We start from the raw sequence: 17,467 nt of genomic DNA on the forward strand, positions 1-17,467 counted from the left end.
CGAAGTCAGATTACTCTTTATTCATATCATCTTCAATTACAATCCTATTATTGTACGTAGATGATATATTGGTTACACGTTCAATTCAAGTGTTATATCAGATTTGATTGATCGTCTTCATACTCAATTCTCTATAAAGAACTTGGCAGAGCTTCATCACTTCCTTGGAATGAAGATTAACCGTTCTAACTTGGGGATTACATTGACTCAAACAAGATACACACTTGAACTACTTGATAAAATTGATTTGCTCAATTCCAAGCCTGTGAGCACTCCTAGTCCCGTTGGTAAGAAAATATCGATTACAGAAGGAAAATCCTTTGATAATGCAACTTTATATCGTTCATTGGTTGGGGGTTTACAATACTTATCGCTCACTCGTCCAGATATCAGTTATTCTGTCAGTCAAGTTTGCCAATATATGCACTCACCAACAGACATTCACTTTGCAGCGGTGAAACGTATCTTCCGCTACCTAAAAGCTACCTTGGGTCGAGGTTTATTCTTCGGGAATGATAATCCTCCCATTTTCAAAATTCCCATTCACAACTTGTAGCATATTCTGATGCCGATTGGGCCAGTGATCCTGATACTCGTCGATCTATTTCAGGTAATTGTATCTTTTTTGGGTCTCACTTAATTCAATGGGCTTCTAAGAAACAACCTACCGTGTCACGGTCAAGTACAGAAGCTGAATATAGAGCCATGGCCATAACAACAGCTGAAATTGCTTGGATTCAATTTTTACTTCGTGATTTGGGAGTACCAATGAACAATGCTCCCATTCTTTATTGTGATAATGTAAGTGCAACTTACATGGCTCACAATCCTATTCTTCACTCACGAACCAAACATATGGATCTTAATTTTCATTTTGTTCGTGAGAGGGTTACAAGAGGTGCTTTACAGGTTAAATACATTCCAACGCGAAATCAAATAGCTGATATTTTTACGAAAGGGTTAGTGAAGGCTCATCATCAAGTATTATGTTCCAAACTCTCCCTCCGGGATCCGAAGGTTGAGCTTGAGGGAGGGTGATAGAATATATCCACTCGATTTTAGTATATGAAATAATATACTATGCAATATATTGATTCGGTAGAATATCGTGGGTATATTTCTTGTAATATCCTCAGTAATCCTATAATATTCTTTGTAATATTTTTTGTAATATTCCTTGTAATATTCCTTTTGAATACTATAATGGAATCCCTACCGATGATTATGGTATAGGAGAATTTCACAGTTTCATGGCAGTCTAACTTAGATAAGTCAGATCCGTTTTCACCCACGTTTCACATTAAAATAAGATGTGAACACTTCTCGTTCCCCTCACTTTAAAGTGGGTCTGGTAACACCTTCTACTTAATATGGTTGTGGTTAATTTCCCACATTAAGGTTAAATCCTCTTATTTCTTTTTTAAATTTTATAATCAAATCAATAAAACAAAGGAAAAACAAAATTAAGAGACAAAATCAAAATGTATTTCCACAAAATGAAAGATATTTATTTTAATCCAAACTAAGATAATCTATCTTTCTAAGATCAATATTGACTAAAACAATTTCAATTTTATTTCAAACGTTTTACTATGAAAAATTAAAAAAATCAAAATGGAACCACATCAAATCTATTTTGATCTTAATATTGTATTTCATGATACCCTAAGTTAAATCAGACCATTTCAACAAAAAAAAAATTTAAATCGGATCGATCAAAATTAATCAACCCTTAAAATTAACCGAACTAAATTTCTATGGAAGATCAAGATAATAAAAACTTCTATACAAACTATCAAATGCTAGTAACTCATAAATATCCCTATGAACCTTAAAATTAGAGTGGCACTACAGATACCACTCATTAGTAAAATTAAATCGTTTAAGTATATAACTTAACATATTTTACTCATAAATATGTTACGATATTCCATTTGGTTCTTTTTCTCTTTGGAAATTCGGTTGTGATGAAGGGATGTCACACTTTCGCTCAAAATTGAAAAAATTAAGAAGTTCAAATGGGGATCATGACCCCCATAAATAGTTGAACGATTTCTTCTACTTGTAATTTGGTTCTTGGATCATCGAATTAGAAATCACTTAGTAGTCTCTACACATTTACTCCACGACATTTTGATACCTTAGTTCAATAAAAGATCGTATTGAATCATCCTATGACTTGACCATACTTTAACATAGTTATACTCACACCGTTACATATGCAAACCCACATGTACTAGGTTTTTCCAACAATTATCTCACTTTAAGTCTCCATATTTTTTTTGGCCAGCACTTTGGGGAAAGTTAAATAGTTTCCGGGTTTTGAAGACTTGGTAAAAAATTGGTCAATTTTGTTTGACAATTTTATTTTGTAAGTTGTTAGAGGAAAAAATACAAAACCCCCCACCTCACCTCTCCCTCTCTCTCTCCACCTCATTTTCCCTCTCTCTCTCCACCTCATCTTCTCTCTCCCTACCATTCTCTCTCTCACTTCTCCGATTAGGTCGCCGGGCGGAGGCGACCATGAAAAAAATAATAATAATAATTTCACTCACTCTCTCTCTTTCTAGAAACTCCGGCGAAGGGAAACCCCTTCGCCGAAGTTTTTAGAGAGAGAGAGAGAGAGAGTGAACTTTTTTTTTTTAATGGTCGCCGGCCGGAAAGGGAGGTGAGGTGAGGTGGAGGGAGGTGAGGTGAGGTGAAGTGGAGGGTTTTTTTTATTTTGAACCATATTTCCCATAAAAAATGTAGCCTCGGAAACTTTTTAAAATTTTACATATTTCTTTAAAATTTCACACCCCGAAAACTATTTAGTTTTCCCCAAAACGCTGACCTTTTTTTTTCTTTCGTTCTCCTCGCTCTCTATTCTTTTAAATAAACCCAGGTTAGTGGGGAAACTGTGGAAAGGGATAAGAGGCAAATGAGGAAAGAGAAAATGATGACTTAAAGTTATCAAACATAAGTGGGGATGCCCGAATTCGATCTCTTGATGTTTTCAAGAACAAATTCAATGCCAAATTATAGGGTTGGATACTCAAGATGATTTTTGAGACAGGCCGTGGGGTAATTATCCACTGCATACTCTCTAGTCTCTTCCCTGTCGGTTTACTTTATAAGCACAACTATGCTTCCCAAGAGCCTCTTAGGTCATCTCACCAAATTCAGTCACAATTCTAGTGGGGTCATGCTGATTTTGAACAAACACCCCACTTTATTAAATTTACTCAAACCAACACACCAACATTTGTTGAGAGTCTACACTTTCTTTGTGAAGATCCTTACCAAATACCACTAATCAAAGAAGAATATCCTAAAAGAGAGAGGAACTATCAATAGATCTCATTAGGTTGAAGTTAGATAACGAGAGTAGTAGCAAATGCATAAGTAAAAAAGCAAAAGACAAAAAAAATTCTTAAAAACCAAATGAGTAAACTACTCAAGACGTAAATCTATTATATAAAACGCAATGTTTTTTGCTGACTGGGACAAGTCGAAAGACAAATCCGGTCGTCCGTTGGCGTTTTTGTTAAATCTAGGCCACTAGATCTATTACCTACCTAAAAAAATGAAAATTTGTTCACCCTCTCTCTAAATATAATATACAAATCCATTATCAATTATAGTCGTCCATTTTTCATCGTTAAATCTAGCCACTCAATTGAGTCATTCTTTAATCAAAGTGTCCAAATTTTGTCATTTACCTTCCTCTCTTCCGTTAAAGCTAGTTAATATTTTATTGTAATAATGAGATGAGTTTGTTTTTAAACAATAATGAGAGGAGTTACATTTTCAACAAAAAAAGAATGAGAGGAGTTACATTCTCTTTATTATTTTCTTCTTGGTGTCGTTTGAAATTCAATCTGAGAAGTCCAAAGTTTTGGTTCATTTATCATTGTTTGAGAAACGTCCAGAACAGTTTCCTCGTCCTCTCTCTTTCCCCCCTTCCATCATTAAGACCTACCCATTAAGATCTTTTATGCTCTTTGTTTCTTTCTCATTAAATCACTTTATTGTCACAGTCGTTACAAATTGTAAAGAGTTTTAATTTTGGTTGACCCCCTTATTATTTGAATGAAATTAACTTCGGTTGAAAGGCTTTTTTGTAGGTCAGAATGCCTAAACTAAAGGAAAGAGGAAAGTTCGGGTGTCGCCTTGTCAAAAAGAAATCAAAGAATATTTGAGGTTTGTTCATCTCTCTTTGGTTCATTACTTTAATGTCGATTTTTTTTCTGAATTATATATTCTTTACATTTAGTAATATATTCCGTGGATCATGGTATTTAAGTTCAGATTCATCCGATGTTGCTAATGCTGCTCCAAAGGTAAGATTTTTCGTCTCTCTGGTTCTCCTTTGTGCTTAAGTATTTTAATGTTTTTACAGGTATTTACACACACACTCTCTCTGTCTAATTTTTTTATCATTTGATTTGCCTTGATTGATTGATGATATGAACGTCGCATAATTTTTCGTGTGGCTTTCTACTTATAATACCGCTTATATTTACCCACACAATCTCTCTGTTCTCTTTTTAAACGAGCTTTGGTAAATTGAGGCGGCCTACAATGTTTATCAGTTTTTCGAAATCAGAAAATAAATGGACACACACACACACACACACACTAAGTATTTGATAAATTGTTAGATGAATTGTCACATTATCTGGTTTATTCAGTTTGGTGGTTTAAGGCGAATATGTTATATAATGAGGAACCTTAAGTAAGTTAGTTTCACAAGCTGTGGTGTCAATATTATTTATCCTAGGAGTGAATCTTGTTCAGGGATAACTCGGTTTTTTAACACCGACAATTATTTGGTTATACTCTTTCCCCATTTTTTACATAATTTTGGTTTTCCTTTTCAGTGTTTATGTTGTTCAGGGAGCTCGACAATTTATGTTCTATAGCTGGATGTGGGATGTGGGTGTGATTCATTACAACTCTCATTTGTTTTTTTTTTTATTGTTTACTTATTTATGAGGATTACATTCTGTTATAAGTTTTGGGTTATAGTTGAGTTATCACGAACGACATTGTCGAGAAATACCCATACGGCTCCAGTGATGATTTCAAGTAGATGCTTGATGTCATAAGTAAATAGACAAAAATTTTAGTTATAAAGTGCATCGTTAGTTGGTATTGTGTTAAACAATGAGCGAAATCCTATCTTGATAAGTTACTTAGGTAAGAACATGATCTTGTTATGGAGTTAATTTAATTTCATATGTTATCAATGTTCACGTTCAACAAAAATGACATATGTATAATGTTTCTTCTTAATGCAATTTTCATAGAAGAAGAAAGCTGAAGCTACAAGATTTTTGGGGAGAAACTAATTGGTAGAGATTTTCTTCATTTCTTGTGACATTTTTCCCAAATTTATGATTTTGTAGTTCATTTGGTAGTAGTTTTCTTTTCATGAAATGGCTTATAATAAGAGACAATTTTATTATAAAGTTCATACAACATGTTTGACACTTGATTTCTTCCGGTTAATGGTTTTAAATGGTTCAAATTTAGTAAACCTTATCTATTTCGATTTATATAGTTTAAATTTAGCTCATCTTACTCAATCATCTCATCCAAATTTAGTTTCATGGAATTGACTTATTTTCAGATAGGTGGTCTGTGAACAAAATGCTATGATAGGAAAAAAAATATCTGTCTTGAGTATTCAAAATAAATTAAAGTCATAGATGTTGGCCTCAAAATGCACATGCTAGAAATTTGAATTACAAACAATTCATTTATAACCAATCTATTAACCTTTGACATTGTTTACAGGTGTTCATAAATTTAGATGATGGCGCTTCACCCCATGGTTGATGAGAAAAGCATAAATAGTTCTCTATTGTTCAATTAATATGTGCTATGTTATAATTTTTTTGTTGCAAGGTGATATGTTATAGTTTGATTACATTAGATTTTATATTTTGAATTTGGATTTCTATGTTATGTTTTAATTTTTAAATAGTTTCTTATAAAATATTTCTTGATTATATCCAATCTAATTTTGGTACCGACAATTTTAATTTGTACAATGTAAATATGAGCGGAAAGGAAAGTATAACAAAATAACGGTGTTTGAAAAAACACCGTGCCGGAGGCACGGGTTATACCTAGTATATATATATAATTCCAACAATTGTAATTTTAATCGGGCATAATATTTTCCTTATAGCAATATTAGCTTGGATACTTCTAGCTGAAACGAACACCATTAGAGCTTAACACCTTCGAGCCAAATATATGCCCAAATAATGAGTACCCCGGAAATCTCTCAAGTTTTGGGCCATCCATTTAATCTTCCCTATCACTAAATGTGTTTTAGTGGTAACTCTCTCTCTCTCCGTCTCTCATAGTCTCCAAGATCACTTTTAAAGTGGGAACTTGTGTCTATTGAGCTTTAAGATTAGCCACCGGGGTTGTTGTTGTCTCAGGGGAGGAATTGTGCAGAGTGGTTATGAGATGAAAGTCATTGTTAAGGTTGCTTGAGAAAAGTTGGTTGGATGGGCAGACGAGGTGGTTCGTGGGAAGCTGCTAAAGGCAACTGGGTGGTGGGCAATTCTAGTTTCTTATCTCATAAAAAAAAAAAAAAACGGGAATGCTACGTTCACGGCAACTTTTGACGGATTTATTTCACAAAATGATGTGGGACATTACTTTTGAAATTTGACTAGATCTGGCGTTAATTTAACGGCCTAGATTCAAATCTCCTTATGCCACGTCATCCTTTCAGTCTTTCCCAATTTCTAGAGAGAGAAAGAGAGAGTGTGTGCACTTGGAAGGAGAAAAGGCTGGAAACCCTTCTTCTTCTCACATGTGCATCAGCTTTATGCCCTAAATCCTTTACTGTCTTTTTATTTAGATCAAAGCGTAGAGAAAGATAAAACCTTCTTCTTCTTCATTCTACCAAATAGGAGAGAGTATTTGAGCTCGCGAGATCAAAGACGAACCTGAAAACTGATTTTATTACAACTTTCTTAGTCTTATGGTGGGTATGGAACCAGATTGTTTGAAGAAACTTCTCAGTCTAATTTAAGGTGATTTAGAAAGAGAAATTAAATTTCTTCATCACTTAGCAACCTTGGATTTTCGTCTGCTGCCCTCTCTCTCTCTCTCTCTCTCTAACATGGGATGAAAGATAATGAAAGGATGACTTGATGTTCTTCTTTAACAAAAATTGAATCTGGGCCCTTCATTTTTAACGGCCCAGATCTAGTAATTTTTCAAACGTACTATGCCACGTCATTCCGTGAACGAAATTTGTCAAAAAATTTCGGAAACATAGCATTTCCGAAAAAAAAACTAATGTAGTTTCTTGAATCTAAGGATAACTTCTAAGGTTGTGTTTGATAGGAGAATTTTCGGAGAAATTAGAAATATTTTCCCAAGATTCCATATTTTTCTTGTGTTTGGTAGGTAAGTTAGGGAGAAAAAAGTGGGATGTCACGTGACTCAATTTTCTCCTTTTTCTCCAAAATATGGAGAATTTATTACCCTCCTAAAACCAGAGTAATTTTTTCCTGTAAAAGTCACTTTACTTTTTCTTTCTCTATCTTTACGGATCTCACCCTCCTTCTTTGGCTCTCCCAACTCAGTTGTAGAGAGAGAGAGAGTAAAATGATGTGAAAAGCTTGAACCTCAGCCTTCATTCATCATTCTCTCTCAAAAAAACAAAACTGAATCAAATATGTGACTCAAATCAAATGGAAGGACATATCAATTGGGAACAAGCTCATACTTGAAGCTTCATTCATATTTCAAGCTTCATCTCCAAGCTCACCTCATCACCGCCAGCATAACCCTGGTAAAGAATCGTGCCTCAACAATGGAGTTATCACCAAGTATAAAGTAAAAAGTAATTAGAATAGTTCATGATCATTTATATGTATCAGTTTTTCTGTGAGGTCTCTAAGTTATTGAGTGTTTTCAAGTTCCAATCAAGACCCAAGATTCTAAAGTAAAGGTACATATCAGTTTATAGGTACTGGTCTTCTGTAAATGTTAAGGTATGTTCAAACAACCAAGGCTCTTCTGCAAATGTGAATTAATGACTATTTGATCCTCCACTTTCCATGTTAAGGTAGTGGCCTAAATAACATCACGAAGCTATCGGGACATCACATTTAATTGACCAACAACCAATGTTCTGGCCACATTTCGGCTTAGGCATCCTTGTAGTTCAATATGTTTGAACAAGTCATTAGGGTCTAAATATTTGAACATAGTTATGTATTTGAACATAGTTATAACGGGATGAACATCAACTCATTAGCTTTGCAAGATATCTTCGATGTAATTCCTTTTTTTGGTAAGTGATAAGTATATTATACAGAGGAAAAAGTTGAACATATCTTAGATGTAATCCTATGCTATTCCCGCCATCTTGTTTTTCTTAAATCACCAAACAGTAGAAAATGGAAATCTGAAAAACTGATTCTTTCTCCCTTGGCGAAACAAACAGTAGAAAATACGAAAATATTTGTAGAGTAAATGTTTCTCAAAGTAAATTTTTCTCAGAGTAAATATTTCCCTATTTTTTTTCCTTTCTCCAAGTTGCTATCAAACACAACCTAAAGGTTTTGAATTGCATTGAATACTCTAGGGGTGAGTAATGGTCAACCAAACTTAATCGAGCTGAACACTCTTTGGCTTCACTTGGTCGAAAAACCCACCAATCCCAGATGGTTTGGTTTAGTTATGACTTGGGTTTTTGAAAACCGCCCGAGTCAAACTGGACCCCATATATAAAAAAACAAGTTAACCATTTAATAGTGTAAATCAACAAAGAACTTTAAATTGACTTTAAATTTGAGTTTACAATATTTTTGTCTTCAGTCAAAACCTAAACCTTTATCTCTTTTGGTTGACTTGGTTCAGCTGGGCCACCAATCGAACTCAGTCCAACCAAACCAAACCGAGCCAAACCTAATACACACACACATAGAGAGAGAGAGAGAGGTTCATCGGAAACGACTTATTTCATTCTTTTATACTACAGTTCAAACTGTTGCGAACTAAAACTACATAGTGTTATACAAAACCTGGACTTGCAAAAGACAGCATAGTAGTTATTTAACTGCAACAACTACTTACACCATAAAAGGCCATTGATCAAGGTAAATTTCTCTTGCCAGCAAGTTCTCTAGCCATCTCTCGAAGTTCCTCGGGTGATTGAGGACGAGGACCTTCAGGTGGATATACAACGTACGACTAGGCACCAAAAGAAACAAAAATCAATTAAAGCTGCACATACGGCATGACATAAGTAGTACAAATCTTCTAAAATCTTCATAACACGAAAGGGTGCAAGAAAGTAGATCGGAAACTCCAATACTTGAGAGTTAAACGATCCTTAGAAGGGAGAAGAAACTACAATCCAAGTCAATGGAAAATGACATGTTATGTTGTGAGTGTTTGATGATAAAGAGAATGCCGCATTTCTAAATGAGTGATGGAGTTATGGAGCTATATTATGAATGTAAACAAGGTTCTATCGAACAACTAAAATTTTCTTTAAAGAATAGAAACAATTCCACTTTTGAAACTTAAGAAGCAGAAATTGATCAACTTTTTGCTAACTAAGGTAATCTAACTTAATCACTGGGAACATTACTCATACTTGTAGTTCCAAGTTAATGACTTGGGTGTTCAACAAAAGAAAAAAAGTTAGTGACTTGGGTACTTTTTCTAGTCAACTATTACGAGGTTAAACATACAATCGACAACAATCTAGAGTCTCCCCCATCTTCAGGAAACATAACAGAGTTGGACGAAGAGACCTAAAGTCGCGCAGCATACACCATTGCACCATCAAGGAAAAACACCAAAGACAGTCCTACATGGACGACGAGTACACAAAATAACCAAATATATAATGTCTAGGTCATTTCCACTCATAACATATTGGTTTGAGTTGAATGAAAACAAACTTAACGTGGCATCAGGGCTAGGCCACAGGTGCTCCACACCACCCCGACACTTGTCAGGAATGCCACAAGTGCACGGGCGTGTTAGAATAGTACCACATGGGCCAAAGGTATGGTCATCTCCACCCATTGCCAAATTAGTTTTTGAGTTTTGAATGTCCAAAAACTTAGCTAGTAACCCCACTCTAAAAGAATAGCATCCCCAATCAAAAGACTGAAGTAGAAGAATTAATGAGAATCTTTTATCAAAACCTCTCTCCATAACATGGTTATAAGAAAAGAAACACCATCACCCTGTTTACTACCTATAATTTGACTTAAAGAAGACAATATGGGTAACCTTGATCTGGATGACAATTTCTTTTTCTTGACTAGTGCAATAAATCATGGGAATAGTTTAATTTGGTGATGAAATTTGGGCATAAATTTGTTCAGACAATTTACTGAGACCCAAATTTCAATCACCCAATTGATATGTAGAGTTCCAGTATTCTCAGACCCAACAAGCACTATACCTGAGTGTGGAGTTTTTTGAGGAGAGAGAAGCTTCACGGTGACGTAAGCCCTTCTCCCCTTTCCACTCTTTCCACTCTCAACCGAGCTGGTTCTACCCTCCAAACCCTAATTACTTCTTCCTTGATACTCAAATCAATCTTGAAAATCTCGTGTTGGAACCCTCTATTAATTGCGGCAGGGGATAATCATACCCCTCAGCCCGGTGATTAGCTCTCCCCCAATCGGTTCCGGCACAACTTCCAGCACCTTCATTATTACCTGCATGCAGCGTTACTCAACTCAAGAAGGAAACAAGCTTATTGGTGCAGAATCAGCTCGAGCTAGTATTCAAGGCAGGTCTGCAGCTTGCCCGAGAAGAACCTTTTCACGCCTAAGATTGCATTAAAGGTACGTCATCACCTAACCCCTTCGTCTTCTTTGTAATTACTGCTCTCTCTCTCCTTTTCTTCCTTTTATTGGTTGGGTTTCTTGTCGTTTCGATTTTCTGTGTTCTCGGCGCTTTCTATCTCTTCTTTCTGGGTCTTAGTGTGTCTCTCCGGTATGTCAATCGTCTTATCCGACGAGTAGACTAGACGGGTGGTTGGCGTTAACCAATCCCTGAGCATGCATGGTGATCATTGTCTGGATACTCTTTTCTTGGGCTCTTCATCGCACTTCCCTTTTAAGCCTTAACCTTGTTCTCTTCCAAACCATCTTCATCAACCTCTATCCCTCTCTGTCCAACCCTTACCCCAGACACTCCCTTTCACTCTCATCCTCAACTTTCATGGCGACTCACTTCGCAATCTCTCCCAGAGGCCACCTATCTCTCCGTTACCAAAAACCTTCCACCAACAATGAACTTCAAGCAATTTCAGAAGGATTTGTAGCAAGGTGGTGCTGCCCTGAAGAAGCCTCCCTTGCTCAAATCAGAAGGATGTTATACCCCCTTACAGTGTTCTTTAGAGATTATTTCTATTCTCTTGTGGATGGTCCTGTCAACACTTTCCTCATCAAACCCAAAAGTCTCTTTGTCCTCAATACACTCAATGCTGGTCGGCCATGGATTCTGAGGGGCAGGCTCTTGGTTCTAAAGCGAGTGGAATTCCCACTTAATGAAGCTGTAGATGATTTGTTCTATGAGCCGATGTGGTGTACGTTATACAAACTACCACTAGCCATCCAAAACAAGGAGGATCTCGATGTTATTTTTGAGAGAATGGGAAAAATCATTGAAATAAAACCAAGGAGTCTAGGCTTCATAAACAACAAGGTAATCAAGGTTCATTTCCTTTACGACGTTCGTACTCCTCTACTAGCAGTCATCAACTTTCTCTTTGTTGATAAAGAGTGCAATATTAACATTAGTTATCAGAAATTCCCGGGAGCAATTTGCCACTCATGTAGAATCATTGAACACCCTCTCGGCCACTGCCCTGATCAAGCACCAGAACCCCACTCAGAGGAGGATGATGACTCCAACTACGAACCGATGGAAGATATTGAGGTTGATCCCCAGAACTTTATCCCGGAAGAACCAGTTCTTAGGGCTCTACCATCATCTCCAGTGCAACCCCATAATGCAAGTTTAAGGATATCAACTACTGGTAAAAGAGTTAGACGCAGCTCCTCCCATTTGTCTATCAGTTCCTCCGATGAGTCCCCTCAATCCCCTCGTCTCCGAGCAAGATTGGTGGACAACGATGAAGCTAGACAACTTCTTGAAGAGTCCAATGTGCTGTACCAGAGCCTAGACATTATCACCTCTCAGGGTGCGGAGGGCGCCTCTATACCACCTGTCTAGTCTATTAGTTTCTTTGCTTGTTTTTCGGTTTTACTGTCTGGGTTTGTTGTTTGTTTCTTGCTGCAGGTTGTTGGTTTGTTTGCTTCTTGTTTAGTTTTTGGTGTCCTGGTACAATCGCAAGAGAAGTTGTCCCCTCGGGTTGATAGTGTGGTGGCTCGGTCCCCACCTTTTGTTTTCTCTTGCTCAGTGTACCAGGACTGGTAGTGGGCCCCCTGTGACTTGGAGGGCTTTTAGCTTGTTTTGTAGAGGTGCCTCTATTTAGTGGAGGCGCCTTCTGCTTGTTTAGTTGATTTTGGTTGGTGGGCCTTTAGTTGTTTGGTTCTTGGGTTTCTCTTGTTTTATGTTCTTGTTTTATTAGTGGAGGTGCTTTCGGTTTCTTTTCTTTTAGTTTTTGTTTTTTCTGGTAGGTGGGCCTTTAGTGGAGGTGCCTGACTCGATGAGTTCCCTTCGGTCAGACCCTTTGAGAGACCCGCCCCTTTTTCTGGGGCCTAACCCTGCACCCACTTCTATCAACACTCCCCACTTAGGCCCTATCTCAATTTTGGCCTGGAAAGTTCGGGGGTGTGGTAACTTTCTTAACAGGAAACACCTTTGGACTATGGTTAAAGAGCACACCCCTGACTTGATCTTTCTCTCTGAGACGAAATGTATGAACATGAACATTGATAGACTCCTCAACCTTCATAAAAGTTACAAGAAGGTCACGGTTGAACCGATTAACAAAGGGGGTGGTCTGGCTCTTTTTTGGAACCGGAACATTGACCTTAAAGTGCTTCACGTGACCCAACATATGATACATGTGTCCTTGACCTTGGATGAGTCCGGTGAGGACTTGTGGCTGACGTGTTTTTATGGGTGCCCCTATAACAAAGAAAAGCTCAAGCCTTGGGAGGCTCTTCAGAACTTATCCCCGAGCCAGCAGACCCCGTGGTTAGTTATAGGAGACCTGAACACCATCATGTATCCGTCAGACAAAAGTGGCCCTCCCAAACCTCTCCCAAATAATGCCAAGCAGATTGTTTCTATTATTCATGATTTGGGGCTGCATGACTTGGGATTTAGTGGCTCTCCTTTCACTTGGTCCAACCGTCAATTTCATGGCAACTTGATTAAGGAGCGTCTTGACAGAGCTTTAGCCAATTTACCTTGGCTTTCCTCCTTTCCTCATTCCCGCATCAGACATCTCCAAGGGGTGGGATCGGATCATCTTCCTATTTTACTTTCTACCAACCCCCCTTCCTGTTTGTGTACCAAGCCTTTCAAATTCATGAGAACCTGGATGTCTCACCCAGACTGCCAAAACTTTATATTCGATCACTGGAATGTGAACTCTTACCTCATCCAACAAAAACTTAATCAGCTGGCAATTAAACTGTCTCAATGGAACAAAAAAGTCTTTGGTCATGTCGAGCAAAAAATCAAAAATCTTACGTCCTTAATACAGTCCACGCAAAACACGGAAACCTTACACCAGCTTATGTCCCAGTTGGAAGAGGTTTATAACCTTCAAGAGAGCATCTGGAAAGAAAAATCCAGGGTGGCTCATGTACAGCTGGGTGACAGAAACACTAAATATTTTCATGCCAAGGCAATTACCAGAAATCGGAAAAACTACATCTCGTCTATTAAAAGAGACGACAACTCTTGGTGTTTTGATACCTCTGAAATTTTCAATATCTTCACTCTCAACTTAAAGAACATCTCCTCCACCAACTCCCAAGTTTCTCCTGGCATCATTAAAAACCTGTTCACAAACCAGATTTCGGTCTCTCAAAATACCATCCTCACTTCTGCCCCCAATGATGAGGAAATCCGCACTGCCACCTTCTCCCTTAAATCTGAAGCAGCCCCCGGGCCGGATGGCTTTCCCCCGTTCTTTTATCAATCCAATTGGGATACGGTGAAAACGGATATTATCCAGATGGTGAGATCCTTCTTTCAATCCTCCCTGCTTCCGCCCTCCACTAATCACACTCATATCTGTCTCATCCCCAAAACCAAGTCCCCCCAATCCACTGCTGACTTCAGACCCATTAGCCTGCTTAACACCACGTATAAAATTATTACCAAAATCATGGCTAATCGTTTGAAAACTACCCTACCGGATATTATTTCACCCTTTCAAGCTGCTTATGTTCCGGGTCGTCAAATTACCGACAATATCATCATGAGCCAAGAAATATCCCACTCCTTCAAAAATAAGAGAGGATCTAAAGGCTTTTTTGGTTTAAAACTTGATATGTCTAAAGCCTTCGATCGGGTTGAATGGACTTACCTTCAAGACATCATGGTTAATTTGGGTTATGATAACCATTGGATCAGGTTGATTCGATGGCGGTGCTTATCAATGGTAGACCTGGTCCTTCCTTTAACGTTTCTTGAGGTTTAAGACAGGGAGATCCTCTATCTCCGTTCCTCTTCGCTTTAGCCATGGAAGGCCTGAGTCGTTTGCTGGACTCACCTGATAGCCCTCACAAATTCACCGGTTTCTCTATTCTTCGTTCCTCCTTCGCTATTAACCACTTACTTTTCGCCGATGACTGCATCATTTTCGGGCGGAACACCCTCGATAATATCACCAATCTTATCAACATTCTTACTGTATTTGGGTCTGAATCTGGTCAAATCATTAACTATAACAAATCCACTATATTCTTCTTCAAAAACACTCACCCCAAATTCAAACGTCTGATCACCAAATCCCTCAAAGTTCACCAGGCCTCTTCTCTTGACAAGTATTTGGGTACAAAACTCTTCATTGGAGCCAAGAAAAAACAAGCTTTTGAGTCTCTGCTTGACCAAATTCAGCATAAACTCTCGAAGTGGCAAACCAATCTCCTCTCTCAAGCAGGCCGCACAGTAGTCATCTCGACTATTACCGCGGCGGTTCCCCGATACCAGATGCAATGCTTTGCCATTCCAATAGGCATTAGCAATCGCATAGAGACCATTCAACGGTCATTCTGGTGGGGAAAAACTAAATCCATTCACACCATCAACTGGGCTGCCATTTGTCGTCCTCGGAAATTCGGAGGTCTTGGTCTTCGTAATCCTTTTCTTGACAACGAAGCTTTTCTTTGTAAACTGGGGTGGCGTCTGCTCAAATTCCCGGACGCGCCCTGGGCTCAACTACTCAAAGCCAAATATTTCCCCAAATCGACCAAACCCTGTTCACCTAAACAAAGTCACTCTTGGGTCTGGAAATCGTTGGCGGAGCCTATCGGCAAAACCTCTAATCTTATCTTTTGGGATGTTAACAAAGGCACAAAAATAAGTATTTGGGATGACTTCTGGATCCCAAATCATAAACCGCCTATACCTAACTTAAATAACTGTCCTTTCAACACGGTGGACCATTTGATTGCTAACAATTATTGGAAAGTGGATCTGCTTCAGTTATATTTTAATGAGGAGATTTGCAGGGCTATCCTTAGTATAAACCTTCACCCGTCGGCGGAAGACACTATGGTTTGGCCTCTTACCAAATCGGGTAAGTTCACTATTAAATCAATGTACAGGTATTTGAGTAATGGTAATCGGGATGCTAATACGATTGAATGGGCTTTTATATGGAAGATTAGAACCATACCAAGAATTAAACTCTTCCTCTGGAAGTGCTGCACTAATAGCCTTCCTGTTAAAGACAAAATTGGTAAATACATCAGAAACAGCTATCGATGTGCGTTCTGCGAGGAAGGGGAAACTTTAACTCATGTACTTCTACATTGCAATTTTGCGAGAGCCATTTGGTTTCATTTCAACATTAGAACCAATGGTGTTGCTTCGGTGCTAGAGTGGATTATGTTTTGGTCTTCTCTGGATGAGACAACCATGGCGTGTCTCGCCAAAATTATGTGGTTTATCTGGAAAGCAAGATGTGATCAATGTTTTGGAAAGAAAGACATTCTGCCCATGCAGGTTATTAGGAAGATTCAAAGTTATACCACTAGCATCCACGAAGAGCGGAACCCAAAAACCAAGGCTGCCTCTCCTAAGTGGCTGCCACCACCTCAATCCTTCCTCAAAATCAACGTCGATGCATCTTTCAGCAAGTACACAGATCCAGCAGGCATTGGTTGTATAATTCATGATGAGAATGGAGACTTTATTATAGCTAAAGCAGAGACCATTAAGGGACAGACAGTGGAGGAGTGTGAATGTTTGGCTATCCTGAAAGCAGTACAATGGGCAGTGGAGCTAACTATTTCTCATCTCATTATTGAAAGCGACAATAAAAATTTGATCAACCATATTCATGATAAAAACAAGGACATCAACTGGCAATCTCTACATCACATGGAACACATCAGAGCCCTCTGTACCAACTTCGAGCAAATACAGTTTCACTACGGCCCGAGGAAAAACAATGCTTTAGCTGACTCTTTAGCCAAGTGGAGTAGAAAACAAGGGACCAGTCGAACGTGGCATTCGATGGAGAAAATGAGGTGTGAGATGATGATGTAACTGCTTTGGTTTGGTTTCTTGTGTTTTTTTTTTTCCTTCAACAAAAAAAAAATTGATCTGTAGATTTCTAAAGGTGGGATTTTTAGAAAGAGAGAGAGAAATACCTTGCCCATAGTTTTCTGGAGATTGTTGGTGTTGTAGACTTGTAGGCGAATGTGTACATAAGACCGACCGGAACACTCACATATAAAGCAAATCTAACGATTTCTAGAATCCCTTTGGATGTATTCACTGATGACATTTTCTTTTATCAGAAACCCCTAAAACTTTCAACTAAAAAAAAGAAGAATTTTTGGGCTTATAGTCCAAAAAACTGGTCCTAATAGTAGATATAATCATCTCTAATCCTATAAAGGGTTTTAAAACCAAAAAAATAATATAAATGGATATCTAGTCTATTTGGTCTCATCTACAGAGAAAACACAAATCTCTAGAATAAATATTATTTCATAATCCCTAATCTAACCTTTCCATATTTTATAACTGATTTATCTTCGAAATCTATGCATATCTTTTTCGATATTTATTTCCCATATTTCTCTCCAATCATGTTTTTATTCAAAGTAAGAATATCTTCATTATTATCTCCCATATTTCTCTCCAATCATGTTTTTATTCAAAGTAATGTAAAAGAAATTACATAGTAAGAGAGAGAAAGTGATAGTATATGTTTTGTATATTAACCCCCAAATCACGCTAAATTGATCCTAGAAAATATATTCCAAATCTGAAAGTTAAGTGAGAGAAAATTGATTTGAATCGAAAAAAATTTACA

General features: G+C 37.8%; 1 long non-coding RNA gene and 1 pseudogene across 2 annotated transcripts; one reads left to right on the plus strand and one right to left on the minus strand.

The window, feature by feature from the left end:
* Positions 1-4,186: 4,186 nt before the first annotated feature.
* On the plus strand, positions 4,187-5,250 carry LOC147549169 (uncharacterized). Its single transcript, XR_015238045.1, has 2 exons — positions 4,187-4,322; positions 4,863-5,250. It is a non-coding gene; the product is annotated as an uncharacterized LOC147549169 (long non-coding RNA).
* Positions 5,251-8,962: 3,712 nt separating this feature from the next.
* On the minus strand, positions 8,963-16,972 carry LOC147549170 (uncharacterized; annotated as a pseudogene). The gene is made up of 2 exons (XR_015237934.1): positions 16,797-16,972; positions 8,963-9,213 (listed from the first exon to the last, which is right to left on the minus strand). The product of XR_015237934.1 is annotated as an uncharacterized LOC147549170 (transcript).
* Positions 16,973-17,467: the final 495 nt, after the last annotated feature.

The sequence above is a fragment of the Eschscholzia californica genome, unplaced genomic scaffold (genome assembly GCF_041429995.1).
Source record: "Eschscholzia californica isolate CP2 unplaced genomic scaffold, dmEscCali1.0.p SCAF_3, whole genome shotgun sequence".
NCBI lineage: Eukaryota > Viridiplantae > Streptophyta > Magnoliopsida > Ranunculales > Papaveraceae > Eschscholzia > Eschscholzia californica.